Source organism: Cryptomeria japonica, chromosome 9, assembly GCF_030272615.1.
Source record: "Cryptomeria japonica chromosome 9, Sugi_1.0, whole genome shotgun sequence".
Lineage (NCBI taxonomy): Eukaryota > Viridiplantae > Streptophyta > Pinopsida > Cupressales > Cupressaceae > Cryptomeria > Cryptomeria japonica.
The window spans coordinates 344737032-344758893 of record NC_081413.1 but is presented as its reverse complement, the minus strand read 5'-3'; the positions used below and the strand labels follow the sequence as shown (position 1 = coordinate 344758893).

The following is a 21862-nucleotide window of genomic DNA, read 5'->3' as shown; positions in this document are numbered from 1 at the left end:
AATGGAAATTGTTAGAACTAATGTGCATGCTTTACTACATCGGGATTTGTTTACTAGCCTTAAAAAAAGGAGTGGTCTAACTGCTTATTCAAACATCGCCAAGACACTCTCTGATGATCTATAGTACATTCTCCCGCAAACTATGGGATCCACCCAACAACCAAATAACATAAGGTACGAAACATCTAAAGCTTTAGTGTCTTACACACACAAACGCTATGTATTTAGTGTTTGTGCACATAAGCCACGTGACCTTTCTTATCCTAGCTAAACTTTTATATACATGACATGTGCCAAACCATTTGATAGTTAATCAAATCAAATACTAAAACGTTAGACCAAAAGCACTAACCAATAAAAGGAAAATATACATATCATTTTACAGCTACGTATCACTGCAATCTCACTATGATCACTCTATTTTGACAGTGCATCAAATTTGATACGTAACACAGACCATAATCACTTAATCAGTATGGCTTATAATGATGCAAGTGTCCATGCACAGCCATGGAATTTATCAACTAAATCTATAGATGATTTGAATTCAAGCATAACAAGAGCATCAATAAGATAAAAATCTAAACAATAATTGATTAGCAAATCCTGGAACAAAATGTCTACCAGCCTCAAACTGAGAACTGAAACAGGATGCCATCAAACTTAATCAGAAGCTCAATGTTCCTGATAATTGCCTGAAGTTTTGAATTCGAATTGCAAGATGATTGAAGTTTAAAAGTATGATATTGGATCAAACTCTGTTAATTATGAAGAGAAAAATGACTTCTTCAACAGACTCAAATTTTGTAGCAAGGTCCCAAAAAGTACGACGGTTCCAAACTAAAACAGAAAATTCAGGATGAAGGTAAAAGATATTATTTGATGAAAATCACCCCTTAAATTTTTTCAAATTTAATGGTTGCACCCAACAAACGTAAGTCCTCTGAATTAGTTTTAGAATGAGGCCATGTAGTAAGAAGGTAGGTTGTTGGTCTTACTTGATGATGGTTTGGTCAAATTTGTCAGAAACCCGAGTCAGTAGAGTAAAACTCTCGACTCTTTGGGGAAGAAAGGGGAGAATGGAAAGAGAATTTTTATTGCGTTGTAAAACTGTTACAATTGCAAAAGCCCTGTTATGGTGTAATGAATGCCCATAAACAGGACAGAACCAAAACAAATTAAAAGAGATACAATAGAGAAACTAATCTAAGAGAGCTAAAGATACTAGAATTATGAGCTAGGATTCAGATACACATAGAAACATTATGACTTCAAAAATCAAAAGACTTCACGGGTAATATCATGGCTGTAGCATATCTGAGTAAAGACTGCGAAATAGTGTTGAACGTGCATAAAGAAGCAGACCTGTAGAAACTTGGCCCTTGAAACATTATGACTCCAAAAATCAAAAGACTTCACGGGTAATATCATGGCTGTAGCATATCAGAGTAAGGACTGCGAAATAGTGTTAAACATGCATAAAGAAGCAGACCTGTAGAAACTTGGTCCTTGAATGTTATGTACTTATGTCAACCAGGCACTGCGAAAGCTGAGTTTTGAGCTGTTTTCTTTGGCTTGACAGATTTGGCTCCATTGATGAGGACTCCTAAAGGAATGCATTTGGGTGCATGAGAAGCCTAGTTCTGACTCCCCTGTAAACTGAGAGGCCTCCAAAAGACACTAGGCCTGTGTAAGATAAAAAATTGCCTACTTTGGAATTCTTATCTTACATTTTTGCACTCATTATGGCATCCATTCTATTAGTCTTATTCAGGCATCATTTAGCCCATTTTCCAGGCTGAATAATTGTCACAAATATGCAAAAACCAGATGAAAAATCTCAAGATCATGCCCTCTACCAACTCCTTAAGTCTAGAGAACTGTTTCTATCTAGACACCAGAGCCTTTGACACTTGTGTTTATGTTCAAAATTTGAATTTAGGTCCCGATGACTGTTAGAACCCTAATTCATGTTATGTTTTCTAATGGTCATGTGCTGGGGATCTTCCAATAAACCTAGTTTTTAATATCATTTGTTACTCTTGCTTCTTCTTGCACTCTTCCTCTATTGGTACTCATACACATAAAAAGTTTTCAAGGAGACACCATTGTTGCAAATTGCAAGGCAGAAAACTCTCCGTTGAAGATCTAAAGTTGGAGCTGCCTTAGGACTCATTCAAAACCATCTCCATTGGACTTCTTCCCTCCTCACCACATCTTCATAATTTACTTTCTCCTTGCCATTTGCCATTGTATTTCTTTATTTGTTGATCCTCCATTGGTGCCCTTGTTTCCTATTTTCCAAAACCCTTTTCATCCCCTTATGTTGCAGATTCGAAGCTTTTTTCCTTCAATCCCTAGCTTTCTCCTTTGCATATCTTGGTCCATTCACTTATACACACCACCTTAGAGCAGAAATCCTCTTAGGGTTTTATTTATTAGACTCACAATCTCTACACGTCACTCTTAACACCCCACTAGGAACCTCACACACTCCTATTGAGGAAGCTGAAATCTGCCAAAATAGGGAACTAAGGCAATTTCCCAAAAGAACATAACCAATTTTATTCCCCCTCTGATTCGAACATCATTTTCTCAGCATACAAAAATCCATCATCATTTCTTCTAAGGCACCAAAGAACTCAATAAAAAAGGCCAAGCAACTTTAGAAAATTGCTATTGCTAGTCATTTGGATCTAAGGACACCAATGTGCATACTAGCGCCTATCTCTAGTGATCATGTCCAAGAATATATCAAATTGGGCTGCATACTTTTAGGGAACCTTTACCAGAGTCCATTTCCAACCTTGGATCTCGCATTATACATGTTTTTCTAATTCTATTATCTTTATTTTTCAATAGCTTAATCAATTTCTATTTCTATTTCTATTCCCAACTCCCATATGATTTATAGTAAATTTAGATCAAAATATTCATCATCTTCACGTATTTCCATTAGAGTAGAGAAATATAATACTTTATTGCAAGAATATAGTTTTATAGGTAAGTTAACACCTTATCCCTACTAATGTGCTAAGAGCAAAAATAAAATTGATCCAAAGAATATGCATTGGACAAAACCACCTAGTGAATTCCTAAAGCTCAACTTTGAAGAAGCTTCAAAGGGTAATCTAGGGTTGGTTGGCACTAGTGATGTCATTAGGAATGATCAAGGTTGGTTTGTTAAGGGATGCTGTACCATCTAAGTGTTCATTCCAACAAGGCAAAACGGACTGTTGTTGTGGAAGGTCTTAACCTTGCCAACAAGATCAGATGTAGAAAGTCGATTGTCAAAGGGAACTCCTATGTGATTATTCAAGGCTTGACTACAAGGGATTGTTTCAGCTGGAAAGCAAAATCTCTATTGGCAGATGTTCTTGCCATTTGTGGAGGATCGTGAGTCACAGCTTCATCCTCATGTTGATTTTCATGAACCAGCAACTCATCACAGTGTTTAACATTCTCCTACTACCCCAAACCTGAATGGCAAGGTTGTATCTCATTGTGGTATCATTGGAACCATGAATGATTGGAATGAGCATAAGACAGACCTGTGAATGGTCAGTCATTAAGCAGAAAATTAAGCAGTCATTGATTTGCAAGATAAGAGGATTTTAAGTAGCAGTCATGAGGCAGATAATTAAGGTCATAGGATTGGAAATTATACCATGTAAATGACAGCACCTATGATGATATAAAACAGTCCTCTATGGTGTCAAGCGTGAAGTAAATGCACTGCATTAGCAGGGGCAGTTTTTATAACAGGGCACTAAGGACAGCTTAAGACATGCAACAAAAGGAACATTATGCAAATATGCTAAATGCTAGGTAAACAATATTTTTATCTCTCAAAGACCGCATGGTAGCAAAGATATATGTGACAGTGAGCATGTGAAGGGACCGTATAAAAAAAACAATTGGGGATAGTTTTAATCATGCATTTATTGGTGAGCCTTCACATGATGAGAATGACATGACTCTCGTGTCAAGACATGTTTGACAATACAGCAGACCCTCCCTAAGTGCTATAATAGCACCCCAAAGAGTGACAATGGTGTTCAAAGGGTAATCGAGAAAAGAAGTTTTGAATTTGAAAAGGGGATATCAAAAAAGGGACGGAAAAAAAATGTGTGATACAGAGTCATGAAGATTGTGGTCTTAGGGAACTATGCTCCACTCTATAAATTTAGAGTTCCATGCTAAATGATTAAGGGTAAGCATTTCCAAAGTTTACTAGCTGCTTCATAATTCAAATGGCAGTGACAAGACAGATAAAAGTGAACAGCAGTGACAACACTAAAAGATCAAAGAACAGTGTGGACAATTAGAATGTTTAGAACACTTAGACAAGCATTGGATTGATGCTATGGAAGAAGAGCTAAATCAAATTGAAAAGAATGAAACATGGGAACTCGTCCCAAGACTAAGGTTAGTTTGTAAAGGTTATGCTCAAGTTGAAGGTATTGACTTTGAAGAAACCTTTGCTCATATTGCCAGATTAGAAGTTAGAATGTTTTTGGCATTTACTTGATTCAATAATTTTAACGTCTTATCAAATGAATGACAAGTCTGTTTTCTCAATGGAAATTTAGAGGAATACCTATACATTGAACAACCAAAAGGATTTCTGTTATTAGAAAAGAAGGATTACGCAAGGTCACCTAGAGACGGGGAGACTTGGAGACTTTGGAGATTGGTACCAGTACTGGTACAACTAATTTTCAAAAATAGGAGACGAGGGTACTTGGAGATGAGAATTTTTTTTTCATATAATTTAATAATTTCAAATAATATCATAACAATGTAACATAGAACTTTGAAAACAAGAACAATGTTGAAGTAGTGGTTAACTACAAACTTTATAGTTTTAAATTTTTTAATAGACAAATCAAAATGTCAAATCTGAAATCACTAATCAGCAATCACAAATGTCATTGTATCATATATATCATAGAGTAAAAGAGTTCAAAACTCATACTACATATCTGATATCTCATATAGATTATCATTAGATTCATTACATATTGATGATGTTATATTGAAATTCAAAAATATTGATAATTTGATGTTGATATGTAAACAAAAAACAAAAATCAGAAATCTATCCATCTACTCTTCAACGTTTTGATCATCCATATCAATGTCCTCAGCTATGATGCTCTCTAAATAATCATCGCTCTCCAACTAAGGTTCCTCTGATGGTAGTAGAACAGGGGGTAATTCATTAAGGCCATCTAGTTCAACTGTTTCATCCACCATGGCTGCAGCTTCTCCATTAGGTGCAATTTGGTCCCATTTTGCTGAAGGACCCTCTGTGTATGCATGATCAACACGAGAGAGAAGACGAAGTGAGCTATGAATGTACACTAGGTTCTCTGCTTTCTTTGACCCTAATCAGTTCCTCTTCAATGAATGAATAAAACAATAAGTACTCGAATTCCTCTCACAAGATGAAGAGCTAGCTACTTGTGAGAGCAATCTTATTGCAAGTGATTGCAATTCAAGAGTTTAACCTCCATAGATCCACCACCACTCTATAGGGTCTTTCTTTGCTCGCATATCATATAAAGATTCCACTGAAGCAAAATCACCATGCCCACGTGAAAACTTATTCCATTGACTCCTCATAACTGAAGCCTCCTCACCTCAACCATAAATCTTTTTTATTGCAGCCCAAAACCCCTTCATTACCTCTCTATCCTCATATGGAGCCCTCTTATTGGTCTCTTGTATATTATGCCATTTAGGATTTAAGACATAGGTAGCACAATGAAGGGGTATGTCAAGCTTGTTCAATCTTCCATGTAACTTTTCTTCTATCAAAGGATATAAAGAAAGACCTCTAGCATCTATTATTTTCTTGATTCTTTCACACATGGAATCTATTTCTTTATATGGTTCTCCCAAACATGGCGTATCTGAGTCTGCAAATTTAATCATCTCACATGTAGGCCTAATAAAGTCCACAACAAATCTAAAATCAGCCCCAAAACAGTCATCAAGAACCAAACTGATGAGAGGTAATTATGTTCTATTTTATATCATATTTTATACCTTTTAATATGCCTTCAATCATGTTCTAATATTCCATTTTCATATGATTCCATATCATTTTACCATTTTACGTTGCATATGATTAGATATATATAAGTGGTATTTAATATCGTTTTGGGATAAAATTATGAAATTAATTATTGGTTGTCTTTACTAACAAGCCTTGTTACTGTAAGCCTTCAAAAATATATTTTGCAGCATACAGATGGAGGGATAAAAATGCATACTTCCTATCATCTTCATACAAAACCTCGTCACCTTTTATGCAAAAAATTTCCCATCACAATTGCAGTTGGTTACAAATTCTTCATCCCTGTGGATGACATCAACTTCCATAGTGAAGCATAGTTTCCTCGTTGATGCTGACCATGCAATTTTCCTTGGCAGACTTCTTTTGATATTATTGAACATGTTCTCCACCATGTTGGTCGCACATGGCTTTTCTAGCTCAGCAAATAATAGTAAGATCGGATTGAGAGAAAGCTATTATAAAGAGGAGAAAACCGAAATATTTTTATCTCCTATTTTTGTTTGTTGTTGCAACAAACTCGGTTTTAATTTGTGGCCAGTAGCAAAGGTTTTACATGAGCCATTCCATTATATAGTTTGTTGGCCACTAGCCAAAACAAACACCCTAATCCTGTATGCATTTGTTATAAGAATGTGTATATATAAGTAGCATAATATAAGCTATGGGGATATAGAATTTAGTGTGAGTAGATTTCTGTATGCACACCTTAGTATCGAGTTGTATTACTACTGATAAATAAAAGAACGTTTTTCATGTACTGAGGAGGCAGGGCCCACTTCTTGGGATGTTTGGTAATTTTTGTTAGCTTAGAAGTATTTTTATTTTTGTTCTTGGTAGAATGTTGTTTCTATATTATTTGCAAGCATGGTTTGTGGTTCATTGAAATTATGTAATGATTATAAGTTGTTGTTCTTGTTGCCAAGAAGTGATAGAACCTGTAGCTAGAATTATTTCAATTTGCAATAGGTTTATTTTGTAGTTGCATTTCATCCCACTTAGCTTGCTACCTGCAGGCCTTGTGCAGATAACCAAGACACCTTTCGCAAGCTTACGATCCTTGGATTGACACAGACCAAACTAAATCTAGTTATTAATCTTCTTATTCTTTAACCCAGTTTTGGCCTATCACAAACCTCTCGCCTCAATTGTAATATCTGATGTAGATTATCTCCACGCTGCCCATGCATCACTAACTACGATGGAACACAAAGATCCTTTGACTTCACAAAGGCAGTCAAGGAGAATAAAATAAGATGCAAATCTTGTATCAAGAGGTTTCAAAAGTTCCACCTTGGCAAATTTTCGATAAATGGCCTATGTGGTGATGGTTACATATGAACATCTATATTTTTTTGCCCTTCTCTATGAGATATGAAATCCACTGTAACTTGCCAATATCTTTGAGTGCATTATTCAATGAATTCACGCAACATTGTGTCCAAAATATATGCTTATACTTCTTTTGCACCATCAAACTTATAGCTTTACAAACAGGGGCAGCATCAGTGATAACTTGGACAACATGTGATCCCCCCACCTCCTCAATGCTATCACACAACTGGCTATGATGAAAATCTGAATTTTTTTCTTACTCTGAACAGTCAATTGCCTTCAAAAAATAAGGCCCTTTGCTGCATGTTACCATGACATTAAGTAGTGGACGGTTTCTAGTGTCTGTCCACCCATCCATCACTATATTGCATCCTTATGTAGGCCACACTCGTTGATTCATACAATTTGTTGCTCTAATCGAATTTTTTCTTTATCAATTAGAGTAGTGCGAAGATTTTTAGACCCAGGTGGCTTATACCTAGCTAGTCCACTATTAATAGCTTGGACCATCTCTCCAAAAAAACGTGAGCGAGCAACATTAAATGGTATTCCATTTGCATAAAAGAAACGTGCAATTGTTGTATCAACTACTTCTCGACCTTGCACATCAAAAAGTCTTTCGATGGGGTTTGAGTTGCCAATGTATTGTCTCTTGTGAGAATGTCGTGGCGTTACAAACTTACATCTATAGAGGACACATCTATTTCTGCTATCCCTCTATTATAATTATGAGTTGCAACAGTTGTCCTTGTTGTCGAAGCATGAGAGGAGCTAGCATTATGTACTTTCCCATCAGCCCTCTCTTGATCTCTTACAGCATCATGATGTTCTACCTCATTTGTACAAGGTTTAACACCTTTCCAAGGGATGTGAAGGAAATGAGCCTTCACCCTCGTGTAAGTACCTTGCCTTTGCATTGGACAAAGCTTACATTTAATTGTGGCTATTCCACCTGAACCTTTTTTCCTTGGAATACAATCACAATACTTCCACAATGGATACAAAGCTTGTCTTCCCCCGCCTAACATTCTACACGAAAAAATAAAAAATATCAATACCATTTGACAAATCAGACAGTTTGAAACTCAACTTTTTCTTTTTTAAAATTTTATCTTTTTGAATTACTAATTAGTTTCACTTTCTATGTTATTAAAGTTAATAGCTAAAATCATAAACAAATCAAAATTTCAATATGCTTGGCATTACTTATATTACTAGTAAGGATTCCAACTTCTTTCCAATGCTTATATTGTTAGTTTTAGCAATCAAATTAGCAGTATAGAACAGAAAATCAGAATGCAAAGTAAATCATGCGCATAACACACACATGTACCCTGGGAAAACCTCCCTCTTGGAGGAAAAACCCAACAACCAAAGATCTCAGATTTGATTAAAATAAACACAGTAGCAGATTACAAACGTTAACCCCTTTAGGGTACACAGCAACAAGAGCGAACTTATCTGAAGATGAAGGATTGAATGTGTATGCAGATCACAGTTACTGTCAGCCGAATTGAGACTGAATTCGGCAGACCTAAGGTGCTTCACCCAGTTTGAATCAAGTTCGGCAGCCCAGCAATGTCTTCACTGATGATTAATTGGTGTTCGCTTGGCCTTGAGTGGGTTCGCTCAGCATGAACAAAAATTTGGCAGAGTTTAGGTAGGTTTGGATGTGCAGAATTAGATTCACTAAGCCTTAGAATAGGTTTGCTCCTCCTTGCACAGCTTCACTGTCATGGATAAATCCCCTAGTGCAGATATATGTTGCTGAAGATGCCCGCTGCTAATCAGAGATGGTTCGCATGAGATAGATTCGCTTGTATCAATAATTTCTTTGAGATCCTCAAGTCTCCTTTCATATATAGGAGATCATACACACAATAACCCTTGGTTGGCCTTGAGCATTTTGGCGCCAAGATACAATATAATTTAAATGCATTTACAAGTTACATGAATAGGTCTTGACCTATCATGTCGTCACAAGTTACATATATCATAAATACAAGTTAACATGTAATAAAAGTTACACCCATCGCCCAAATAGGGCTTGACCCAAATGGGGTTTACATAATAAAGTAAAATATCAAAATGCTAAGGCCGATAGGCCACTTAGCATTTTGTGCACTAGGTCGGCTCTAGAAGGGATCCGACCTAGCTACACATCAACATATATAGCTAATATAATTATATTACTCTTATATTCAGAAACAAATAACAGACTCGAACAAATCAAAACTTTAGTATGTTGATACTATTTAATTACTATTAAGTATTATGCTCAAAAACAAATCAGAGTTATGATTTGTTAATAGTATTACTATAATGCTTAGACACAAATCAGAATTTCAATATGTATTAAGTTATTAACTATTATCATTATGTAACTTGGGCATATCAAAAACTAGAATGAAAATAATAAATAGAGACTAGCATATTTAAAAATATTAAGTTTTCATTAAGAATGGAAATTTAAAAATCAAAAAAATCTTTTAAAAAAATAAGAAAATTTTCAAAACCCTCATTACCCACCTAAATTTGGGCTCGATTTCCTCTTCAATGGTGATTTTTACCAGTCGTTTTGTTGTTTCTCTCCCATTTTCTACGTTCACGACTTCTAAATGCTCATACAAATGCGTAATGGTACACTTTAGGGCTCGAAAAAATACTTACACTTGAAAAATTGTGGGAGACGCACGAGAGACGAGTGGGAGACGCTAGGGCACGTCGGGAGACGCCGTGTTTTTTCGACAAAGATGTGGAGACATCGGGAGACGACGCGGTCAAGATTCGTGCGAATCCAAAGGTCTTTGGGGATGGTGCCGGTATTGGAGACACGTCTCTGTCTTCGAGACGCGTCACTCGGTTTCACTGGGATTATGTTTACAAATTGAAGAAAGCACTTTATGGGCTAAAGCAAGCCCTCAGATCTTGGTACTCAAGACTTGATAAATATCTAAAGCAGCAAGGCTTCAAGAGAAGAATTGCTGATAGTAACATGTACATCAAAACTGAAAGTGGAAATAAATTGATTGTAGCGGTTTATGTTGATGGCATCATTTTTGGAGGCAACAATGATAAAACGTGTCAAGAGTTTGCTAAGGACATGCAGAAAGAGTTTGAGATGTTCATGTTTGGTGAGTTGTCATTCTTTCTTGGTTTACAAATTTCCCAATCTAATAAAGGCATATTCATTTCACGAACCAAATATATCAAGGATATGTTGAAAAAGTTTAGACTAGAGGATTGCAAACCAATGAGCACACCCATGATCACGAGCCGTAAATTAAGAAAGGATGATGAATCTCCTAAAGCAAATCAAACATTGTACAAGTCAATGATTGGCAGCCTACTAGATTAAATAGCATCAAGGCCAGACATTATGCAAGTGGTAGGCATGGTAGCACGGTTTCAGTCAACATCAAAAGAAACTTGTGCAAGCAATCAAAAGAATTTCCAGATATCTAAAGGAGATTGTTGATTTTGGTTCATGGTATCCTAGAGGTGAAGATTTCACTCTAATAACATATATAGATGCAGATTGGGCAGGTGGTGTTGATGATAGGAAAAGTACAAGTGGAAGAGCATTCTTTCTTGGAAAGAAACCATCTTGTTTCTTAGTCAAGTAAGAAGCAAGCTTTTGTGTCTTTATCCACAGTAGAGGCAAAGTACATAGCGGCAATGTCATGTTGCACACATGTTCTTTGGATAAAGCAAACATTAAAAGACATTAAGGTAGAGTATGATCATCTGATTTCAGTACTTCGACAACACTAGTGCAATAAACATTTCGAAGAATCCTATTATGCACTCAAGGATAAAGCATATTCATATCAACAATCATTTCTTAAAAGAGCAGGTTGCAAAACAGCAGGTCAAGTTGGAATACATTGCCACAAAATAACATATTGTAGATATCTCCACAAATCCCCTTCCAAAAGAGACTTTTGAGTAATTCAAACGAAAATTAGGAGTGGTATCTTCTTCATTTTGTCACTAAGTGCTCAAGGAGAAGCTAGATGCAAGGGGGGTTAATGAATGTATTATCTTTTAGCCCCACAGGAGAGCCACTACAAGAAAGAATGATGTTTTTATCTCAAATAGAAAAGATAGAGTAAGGGGGAGATGCACAAAAAGAGGAAGAATAATGCAGCACTGAACATCCCTTTGCCATTGATGTCAAAGGGGGAGAGTTACACTCAAGGGGAGAGTACAAAAAGGGGGAGCATTGCAAAACAGGAAGTATTATATGTTTCTAATTTTATTCTTGACAATTTCTTTGTAGGGTCGCCATCAAAGAAAGAGGGCAAGATTGTTGGAAATGTTTTCATTGATGTCAAAGATTGTTGATTGTTAATGTATTGCTGTCTAAGGTTGTTGAGTGTTGTTGTAATTTATATCTAAGGTTGTCGATGTATTGTTGCAAGGATGAGATTGTAGAAAACTTGTCAAAGTGTCCTTGGTGTCAAAGTGATTTGATTGTTAAACACTCGTGAGTTTTCAGTTTTTGGAAATAGGTATGGGGTAAGTCCAACCCCCGAAATACACTATCTCCTTGTCACCATGCTTGGTTAACACTTACGAGTTTTCAGTTTCTAGCATGTGGTATGGGGTAAGGCCAAACCCTGACCCCCAAAATTATCTTGACACTCATCGTTGATCAGAGTTCCTATATGATGTTTGTTGAATTCTATTTTTGGAAAGAGGGATGACATAGGTCCAAACCCTGACCCCCAATTTGTGCTAGCCCCTCATCAACATTCAGCGTGATTAGTTAACACTTGTGAGTTTCACTTTCTAGTAAGTGGCAAGGAGTATCCACGACCCCCGACCACCGTAAGGAGTGTCACTAGCTTTACTGGCTACTAGTTTCAAGTTTCATTGATTGGCCCTGCAAACTAATGTGTTTGATTTCCAATTTTTGGTATGAGGGAAGAGGGAGAGCTGACCCCTAACCCCCAATGTAGTTTATTCACTCTACAAAATTTATCTAAGGCAATTGGTCTTAGGTGTTCAATCTTGCTGCTTAACATGTTTAAGTCATTTTGGGATGAGGTGTGGATGAATCTCGACCCCCAATAGGCTAACAAGGAGGCAAAATTTTCTAAGCGTCAAGTTTTCTCCTTGTCTTCTTGATTGGTGATTGAAGGTTGGTCTTGTTTTTTGGCATGAGGTATGGACAACCACTAATCCCCAATGGGCTGACCTGGCATTGTGAGGCTAAAAAAAAATTGTACGGCAAAAATTGAATAACGTGTTTGGCTGACTTGATAACGGTCATTTTTAAAAGGGTGGCCAACATATGTTTATTCCATTGAAGAGGGAGAGCTGACCACCAACCCCCAATGTAGTTTATTCACTATACAAAATTTATCTAAGGTAATTGGGCTTAGGTGTTCGATCTTGCCTGCTTAACATGTTTAAGTCATTTTGGGACAAGGTATGGATGAATCTTGACCCCCAATAGGCTAACAAGACAAAATTTCCTAAGCGTCAAGTGTTCTCCTTGTCTTCGTGATTGGTGATTGAAGGTTGGTCTTGTTTTTTGGCATGAGGTATGGGCAACCATCGACCCCCAATGGGCCAACTTGGCATTGTGAAGCTTAAAAAAAATTCTAAGGCAAAAATTGAATAAAGTGTTTGGCCAACCTAATAATGGTCATATTTTTATAAGGGTGGCCAACCTATGTTTATTGCATTGAATTTTCGCACCCAAAAGGAATATATAAAGGAGAAGCATTTTGTGAGAAAGGGTTTGTGTGTGTGTGCAAGTGTAATGCTTTATCATTCAAACACAAAGTAGAGCAAATGTAATGCCATGTAGATCTTAAGAAGTGGTGAAGTGCAAAAATGTTTCATCTTTTGGGAGAAGAACAAAATTAATGGAAAGCAGATATATTTCTGATGCAAGTAAATGTTTGTAAAGAAGATTGAAGTGCAAAATATGAAGTAAAAGTTGATATCATCCAAATGAGTAGATTGTTGGAGCAAAGTTAAATACTCATCATCCATTGAAAAACTAATTTTCAAAAAGAAGAAGAGGTTGGTGCCTCATGAACTAAGAGATCGGTGTCTCTTGCTAAGTTGGTGCTCTGTTGTGGGGATTGGTGTCCCCAATTGGTTGGTGCCTACAAAATCTGTAAGTGGAGATCGATGTCTCCAACATGTTGATGCTTGCAAATGTTGTAAGATCTTTTATCATTTTGTGAGGTTGGATTTGGATAGTAGATGCAAGCAATCCTTCTCCATGGTTTTTGAAATATACCCCTTAATTGTTTTTGGATTTTTTTCCCAATTACAATCAACACAAACACCCGTTAGGGTTAGATAATGATAATCAAACACTGCTGAAAGTAACCCTTTCACTTTCCAATCACCAAGAGCCCAATGTGGGAAGGTGAGATCATACGGTGATGAGGGGATCGTTAGCTCAATAATCTGCTGAAAATTACAATGCAAGTACAATACTGGGCAGCAAGCCAGCGCCTTCCGCTTATTGTTACATCCCACTTGTGCCCTAGTTGATTTTGTGCAGTATTTACGTCCTGATACATGTTAACCCTAGTGCATTTTGATATACTCGTATGATGTATAATGTGCCTGGTTTTATGCTTTAAATGATGGCTTTGTTCAGATGATTATGCAATATGTGAATAATGATAATTATGTTTTCTATGCAATTTGATGTACTTTGATATACTAAATTGATGAATTTCAGTTAGCAATATGATATCATGTTTCACTTTTATCATGAGTTATTAATTGTCAGAACTAGACAAGATTGGATCTAACCGATTTCCGTGGGCCAAGTGTGTGCAAGAGATCGTCGTCCTCCACAAAAGGAGGGAAAGTATCATCAGGTCAGGAGGTGAAAGGAAGGAAGAACTCAATGCCGTTTGAGAAAAACCCTAACCTAAGCCAAGTAAACCTATGTTGATCTTGTCAGACCTTGTTAGCTAGTGCCCTAGGCAACCTGGTAGGTCAGTGTAGAGAATTTAGGGTTTATAACCTAGGGTTGTCGCTTCTCGAGATAATTATAAATTATTTCGTTAATTATTAATTAAGCTGATTGGACTAATGTTACTTTTAGTGTATACGTATATATATTTGTGTATGTGTATATATACGTTACAAATATATCCTATACGAGTACCTGGGTACGGTAGTACATATACCTGGTCGTATACGTACTACCGCAGTCAGGTATACGTAGGATGTATGGGTCACATATATATGAATAAGTATATTTTAAATCAATTAATAATTTGCATGACAAGGATTATTGTAATTAAATAAATTAATATTTTGTTTTTGCTAACTTTAATTGCTAAGTAACCGGTTCCTGTTCGGATTCAGGTACGGATTAGCGGGTTCGGCAAAAAAAAAAAAAATTGGGTAGAGGTACGGGTTTGTCTGTATATATATATATATATATATATATATATATATATATATATATATATATATATATATATTTTAGTTTTTTTTATATATATATATGTTCAAACTTCAAACATCAAAATTATATATGTTCACAGTTCAAACATACAAATATGAAACATAAAATGTAACTTTCCCATACAATGATACATAAATGATAACAGATAAATCATAAATCATAAATCCATAATTGCCAATGGCAATAATTATTCTAATATTGATATATCATAAATCATAAATGTAATATCATATTCATAATTTGCAAATAAGATAATATTCAAGTTTCAAGTTTCAACTGATTCAAGTTTCAAAATGTTAAAATAAGATTAAAAAGTTTGTTTTTTAATTGTTTTTCTTTGTTTTCTAACCCGTGGGCCCCGTTTTTGGGAACCCACGGGCTTGGGTTCACCCAGGTCCCCCTTGGTTCGACCTGGGTCCCACCCGGGTCCTGCCCAAGCGGTTGGGTTCCCTGTGTCCACAGGGAACCCAGCTGCTTGGGCAGGACCCGGGTGGGACCCAGGTCGAACCAGGCTCGGACCAGGATCGGGCATGAACCAGGGCCAGGACCCGGCCATTTTTGGCAAGAACCAGTAACTGAGTTTAATTGGCTTGGAATATTTTGATTATGCCAAGAGGGAAATAAGTTTTAATAAATCCTTTTTCATCGCTCCACCTTACCTTGTGATTTTATCGGGCATGAAGGAGGTATTAATAAAAAAATATAAAGGAGATTAAAAGGATTTATTTCTCAACCTTGATATAATTTTATCGAGCATATTGGGAGGGAAAAAGCACCAAATATATATATTATTATGCATTCATTTATTTGGAAAAGGATGGAAAGATATTTTTCACGGGAAGCTTCTGCTGGAAGCGAGAAATGCGGAAGGTGTGAATGGAGCACGGGATTAACGTGACTCCTTGGGCAGTTTAAGATTTTCGCCTGGTATTAGGGTGAACAAAGGAAGAGTCACGAGAAAGTCTATACTTTAACCGTTTTTGGAAGAGAAAGGGATGGGCGGTTTTTATCTTTGTTCTACTTGGGGACGACAAAGAAAGAGGGTTTTGCTCTGCAATTCCGTGACTCGTCTACTTAGCCATTACCAAGTTTCAAAGGCTTAGAGTGTGAAGTGCGTTAGAGTGCAACCTCTGACGGATTTTGCTTCTTTCAGGTCATGTGGTCTGGTTACCTACTGATTCGACTATTTCCTTTTCCGTTTTTTCATTCGATTTCTAGAAAATAGAGGAAAGAAACTAAATGCAGTTTATTCTTCAGTATGTTTATGAAATATCTGAACTATTTTCCCTTCTGTAATGCAAATTCTGAAAATATACTTTAATGGGAAGAGATTAATCCTTATGTTGTCTTAAAGAAAAATCTATATGTAGTATATCTGTTTACTTCTGAATAATACCAATTTTACCTTCTATTTTTGATAAAATTAAATGGTGATGATATTACGTACGGGGTTCTCATACCTGGTTAATTTGGAATACATATATGTGTATATATATACTCGTTAATGTATATATATGTAAACATGGGTATGTGTGTGTGTATATATATATATATATATATATATTAATGTGTATCTATATAACAATGTGTATGCATATATCATGAAAGATCAGGAAAAATATTTTAGTGGTTGGAAGATTGTATGCAGTAAACCAATTAGGTGTTTTAATTCCTTCAGATGTTGTAAATCTGGAATTATAGTGGTAGACTCATCTTATACCCTAATTCCTCCACAGTACTGTTATATTTTTTCAAAAAAAAAAATATATCCTCATATCCAGAGTGAACAATAAGGTTATACTGACGCTAGACCAGCATGTTTAAAGTCTGCCATTATGAATAAATATGTAAATATTGGTGTGCAGGCCTCGAGGTTATGTTTACTTAGACCATTTCGCTAACTAAAATCTGAAAATTATAAGAACATAACCAGGTATCAAGGTGCAGCAAGGCTCCTTTCGGTCAACTTAAACCGAAAAACCAACAAGTTATAATCAGCCGGTGTGTGTCTTACTTGTAATATGCACCTTAACGCAAGTACATATACCTCTAATGTAGAAATAATTGTGTAAGGACAACCGTAGGCCTATGTGTTAAATTTGTGTATATTCTTTAGTAGAACTATAGACTAGAATAAAATCTTAACCATGGAATCCCTGCCCTTCATGAAATTTGGGATTATTGTGATTCAATGGTTGGGACAATTGCTAAGTTGTTAAATTTAATTATACTCTAAATCTAAGGCACCCTAGAATACCTATCGTACATTGGAAGGTACGGGTACGTATGTACACTTGTACATGTACTTTGACATATACCGTCAAGTAGATACCAGTATGGTTATAGTTGGTATTACTTGACAGATATGTGAAGGTATTTGTACTCGTGTGTATGTGTAAGCATACCTAACATGTGCTGGTAAGCATATTCAGCATAGTGGTGCAAACTTATGCCCCTAACTTCCCCAGCTAGGAATTCAGTTGATACATTCAAATTGAATGAGAAAGAAATAAATGATAACACTTAAGAGTTCTAAAACTGTATCTATGGAACGCTAACACAAAAGTTGGACCTTAGTTCCCTCTTGAGTTCAGTTGAACTCCTAGAACTTAGACTTATTGTCGAGAAGGGTGAGATCATTGACAGAGCGTAAATTTGTGCTTACAGTGTAAAACCTCGGCCAAGGTGGTGTTGCATAACGCATGCACTAGTCTGATCTTTAGCACCAGATAACCCCTTGGTCAGAGCGTCATACTAGTAGGGAGTTACCCTTAGTGTATGACCAACTAAGTGTGTAGGTCCTGTTGACGTGTATTTTGTACACTATCAAACACAGAATAAAATACCCAAAGGTACCTTATCCTCTCTTGAGTAAAGCCTCTGAATGTTGAAGATATCGCGAAAAGGATCAATCAGGGTGACTTCAAGGTTCTTCGTTGTAGGATCTCTACATGTGGATAAGCACCAGTGGTCGTTGTAAATGTTGTTTCTTCAAGGGGCCTTACGTTTTCGAGCTGCAGGAACAGAATTTTCCTAAAACTAACAAGTTTTCAAAAAAGATCAAAAGATAGGGTTTGCAAGAGATGAATTCTAATCTAATCCTAAGAATGACTCAATGTAGGCTAGACTCGGTAAGATTCTACCAATTTCAGTATTGCCAAGGAATTACAACTCTACTGGAATTGATGCGATCTTCTAACGTGATTAGTGATTTTTCAAACCATCAAGAATTATAGACACTACCATGAAGGTACATATCAATAGTTCAATAATGATTGAAGGTTCAAGCAATATGGATATCTCCAGTTGACCACACAAGGCGTCCTTACAATCAGTAAGAAGCTAGTGGTTTGGAACGTGAATCTCACCAAAGATCAAGCCCAACACTTAGTCCTTCAAACTTAAATACTACTTCGACTGAGAATGATTCAAGAAAGTAAACAACCATGAAAGTAGCCACAAGAATTGCAATAAAACACCATAACTTCAATATTTTATTGATCTCAAAGCCAAAATAGACAACAATTGCTTGAAATTCTTTCTTCAATGCTCAATCTTGCTACAAAATAACTTTCTTCTCTCCAAAAGCTCTAATCTTCTAATTTCTAACTATGACAAAATGAAAATGAGTGAGGATATATATAGCATCCTCAATTACAATGAACGGCCCAGATCAAAAGAAGATCAACGGCTGAGATTTTGACACCTAAACCCTAATTAGGGTTTGTTACAAAAAGTTCCCTTTTTAGTTGAACATTATTAAATGCATAGCCAAATATTTAATTGGCACAAAAATCAAGGGAACATAGACCAATGATAATTAAGATGCCACATCAATTTATAACAACCTCTCTTCTAGAACCTTATTCCCCTTCCAATGTTCTTTCTTAGCATATGCAACGAATCTAGACACAATTCCTTCAATCTCAGCAATAGGAATCTCGGGAAGATTCCTCATTCGCTCCTCCAAGTGGATAACCTGATCAAAGGCCTTGAGAAGAGTCGTTTCCCATCCAGTTTCGAGTTCTTTGATCTTCTCAATCAAGAGCATAGTAGCGAACATTAGATCCCGTTGCCCATCTGTGATGACATTCTCATCTTTGCAAAAGATGACCTTGACTCTCTCTTCCAACTCATGAAGGTCCGCATCTGTCTCAACTTCGATCCTCCTGCCAAGAATGGTACACAACACTTCAAACACTTTGTCCTAAATTGGATGGATGACGCCCTCAACTTGATTGCATTTGGTGCTGATGTCCTCGAAAAGAACCTCTTTCATCTGAAGTAGAGTTGACCACTGAAGTAAATTATGAGCTCCTCCATCCATTATCTTTTCTTGGGCTAGGATCTTCCTTGGTGTTTGCCTGATTACTTGCAGAACAGGAATGATAACATCTCTAGTGTGAGCGAAAGCGGTTACCGTTATCATCAGGTTGTCGACAATCTCAAGGACCTGGATAGCTCGGTGGATTATCTGCATCATTCTTGTTGTAAATTCAACGACAACTGTGTGGGAGTTGTCAATCCAAGAGCTCATAAGCTGAACCAAGCTCTTGACTCTCTCTGCCTCGCCAACTGATTCAAGGGGAAGTGCTTGCACAAGAGACACTGCTGGATCCTGACGTCCCAAGGGCTGATTGAGATGGCTAAAGTAGCCTCTCCAAGCGTCGACCTCTCTCTCAAGCTTTCTATTCTTTTCTATTTCTTCCTTAAGCTTGTCTTTAAGTGCTTCAAATGAATCGGTTGCCTCATCTAGTGCCTGCTCAGTAGTGAGTGGACCAAGCTTAAATGTTTCCACATCATACTCATCTGCAAGGATTTCACCTTCATACTTGTCCACTATTGGTGTAGCTATCTGCAATTTCCTGGACCCTGTCTCATCTCTGATCGTCTTGGACATCTTGGTGGCCTTCTTCTTCTCCGTTACTTCTTGAGAATTTCCTATAAGGCTCTCTAAGTCAATTACATCATCCTCATCTTCAATCACAATCACCCTCGTCAGTCTCTCCTTCAACCAACCCGGAATGGCAGATCTTGTCTCTCTAACTTGTATTTCTTTAGGCAATGGTTCGTCTTCTCGGAGAGGAGATGTCACTTCATCATCATTCTTGTCTTCATGTAGCTCATTGACTTGGGGAGATCGACTTGACGAATGCTGAGGTGCCTTCCCTTTTTCAGGTTTATCATTCTGTACCATTGACTCCATAGATTCATCAACCTCAGGATCCGTCTTCTCTTGTCCTTCAACTTGACTTGTCCTTTTTTCATGTCGAGAAGATGTGCCTGATGAGCGATCTCGATTGGCCTCTTGCTTCTTCTTGGAGGGTTCCCTTTTCTCAGGTCTTTCTTTCCTCTTCGCGCCTCTAGGATGAGAATTGTCTTCACTTGCGCTTTCTCCTCCTTCTGGTTTTTCCTCCAAAGTAAAAGTCATTGGTACGTTCTGTTCTCTTAACTTTTGATGTTGTACATCCACCCATCTGCGAGTACATGACAAAACTGGGGCCATCAAGACTCTCAAGTCTGAAATCTCAGGCTCGTTCCAATCTATCTTCACTACTTTGTCTTCTCTGTCATAGGATGACTGGAGATGTCTGCCACTGTCCTGAGCTTGATCGGCCACTCTGTAGACTTTGCATTTCCTGATGAAATCTAAAGGTAATCTGGAATGCATCTTTCTTTTCACTTCTAAATCATTTGAGAGATTCATCCAAAAGTCCTCTACCTGTGGAAATTCATGCTTGTATTTCCTGCCAGCTGTCTCTTCCATATACCCATAAGGATCAAAATTCTCCCTCAAGGCAAAGAACGTGAATGAATATAAGGCCAACTCCCTCTCTGCATCATCCAAGGCTTGAGCATTAGGACATACCTCAACTGAATTCCCCAATATGATGGGCACGGGAATTCCATTTCCATGCCTGTGTTTGAATGCCTTCGCATAAGCTACCAACTGCCTAGTCACCTCAAGTAGCACTATCCTGTCTATCGGATACCTCGGCAACATATAGGGAGGCGAAGGACACCCATGAACTCTGATATATGTAAACTTTTGAAACTGAATGAACCAAGCACCATACCTCCTTACAAGCTCCTGTGCATCTGGAGATAGTCGATTGTGAATCCCGCCTTGCAATATCCTAGTGATGTTCATCGTGAAGGTATCATTGACTAACTTGTAGTCACTTCCAGGTGGATGATGCAAATGAACATAAGAGTCACAAACTCTCACCTCTCTGGGTCCTCTTCCGATCACTCCTCTGTGAGGTAGTCCTGCATATTCGAAACTCCTGATCAAGGCATATATGACGTATGAGCTCATGTGAAATGACTTGGTAGGCTTTAGTCTTCTTAACTGCACATCCAGGCAATGGCTAATAATTCTAGCCCAATGAATCGTTCCTTTCCCTTGAACTATCACTTGGATGAAGTAGAACATCCACTTCTCAAAGTAGAAGGCTTGAGGAACCCCTGTAACTCGATTGAGCAAAGTTATCAAATCTCTGTACTCCTCTTGGAAGTCGATCCTATGTGGTGTGTTGGGAATCTTGCTCAGGCGAGGACGACTTTTGAGTAACCAATTCTTATTGATGATGCTCAAGCAAGTGTCTGGATCATCTTCATACATTGACCTGGCTCCCTCTAAGCTTTTGTAAATCATATCTTTATGCTCTGGAAGATGGAGAGCCTCACTTATACCTTCCTCTGAAAGGTACGCCAAAGTGTTCCCTTCCTTGGATACGATCGATCTTGATTGTGAGTCATAATGGCGAGCACACTCGATCATCAGCTCATGACACTGGACTGCTGGAGGGAAACCGGCCGCTTTGATGATGCCACTTTCAATTATCCTCTTTGCGACAGGTGATGGCTTGCCAATGTAAGGGACCTCTCGAAACTTCTTGACACTGAAGTTTCCCAAGTTGGTATCTCCAATATTGCTCCACTTGGACACGATCCTGGTCTCCAATTCTTCATTCCTCTGATCTTCC

The 21862-nt window shown here is 37.4% G+C and overlaps 1 protein-coding gene across 1 annotated transcript in view; it reads right to left on the bottom strand.

The window, feature by feature from the left end:
• Positions 1-21862, bottom strand: part of LOC131029712 (U-box domain-containing protein 24) — a 66131-nt gene that overhangs the window by 1926 nt on the left and 42343 nt on the right. The window lies entirely within an intron of this gene.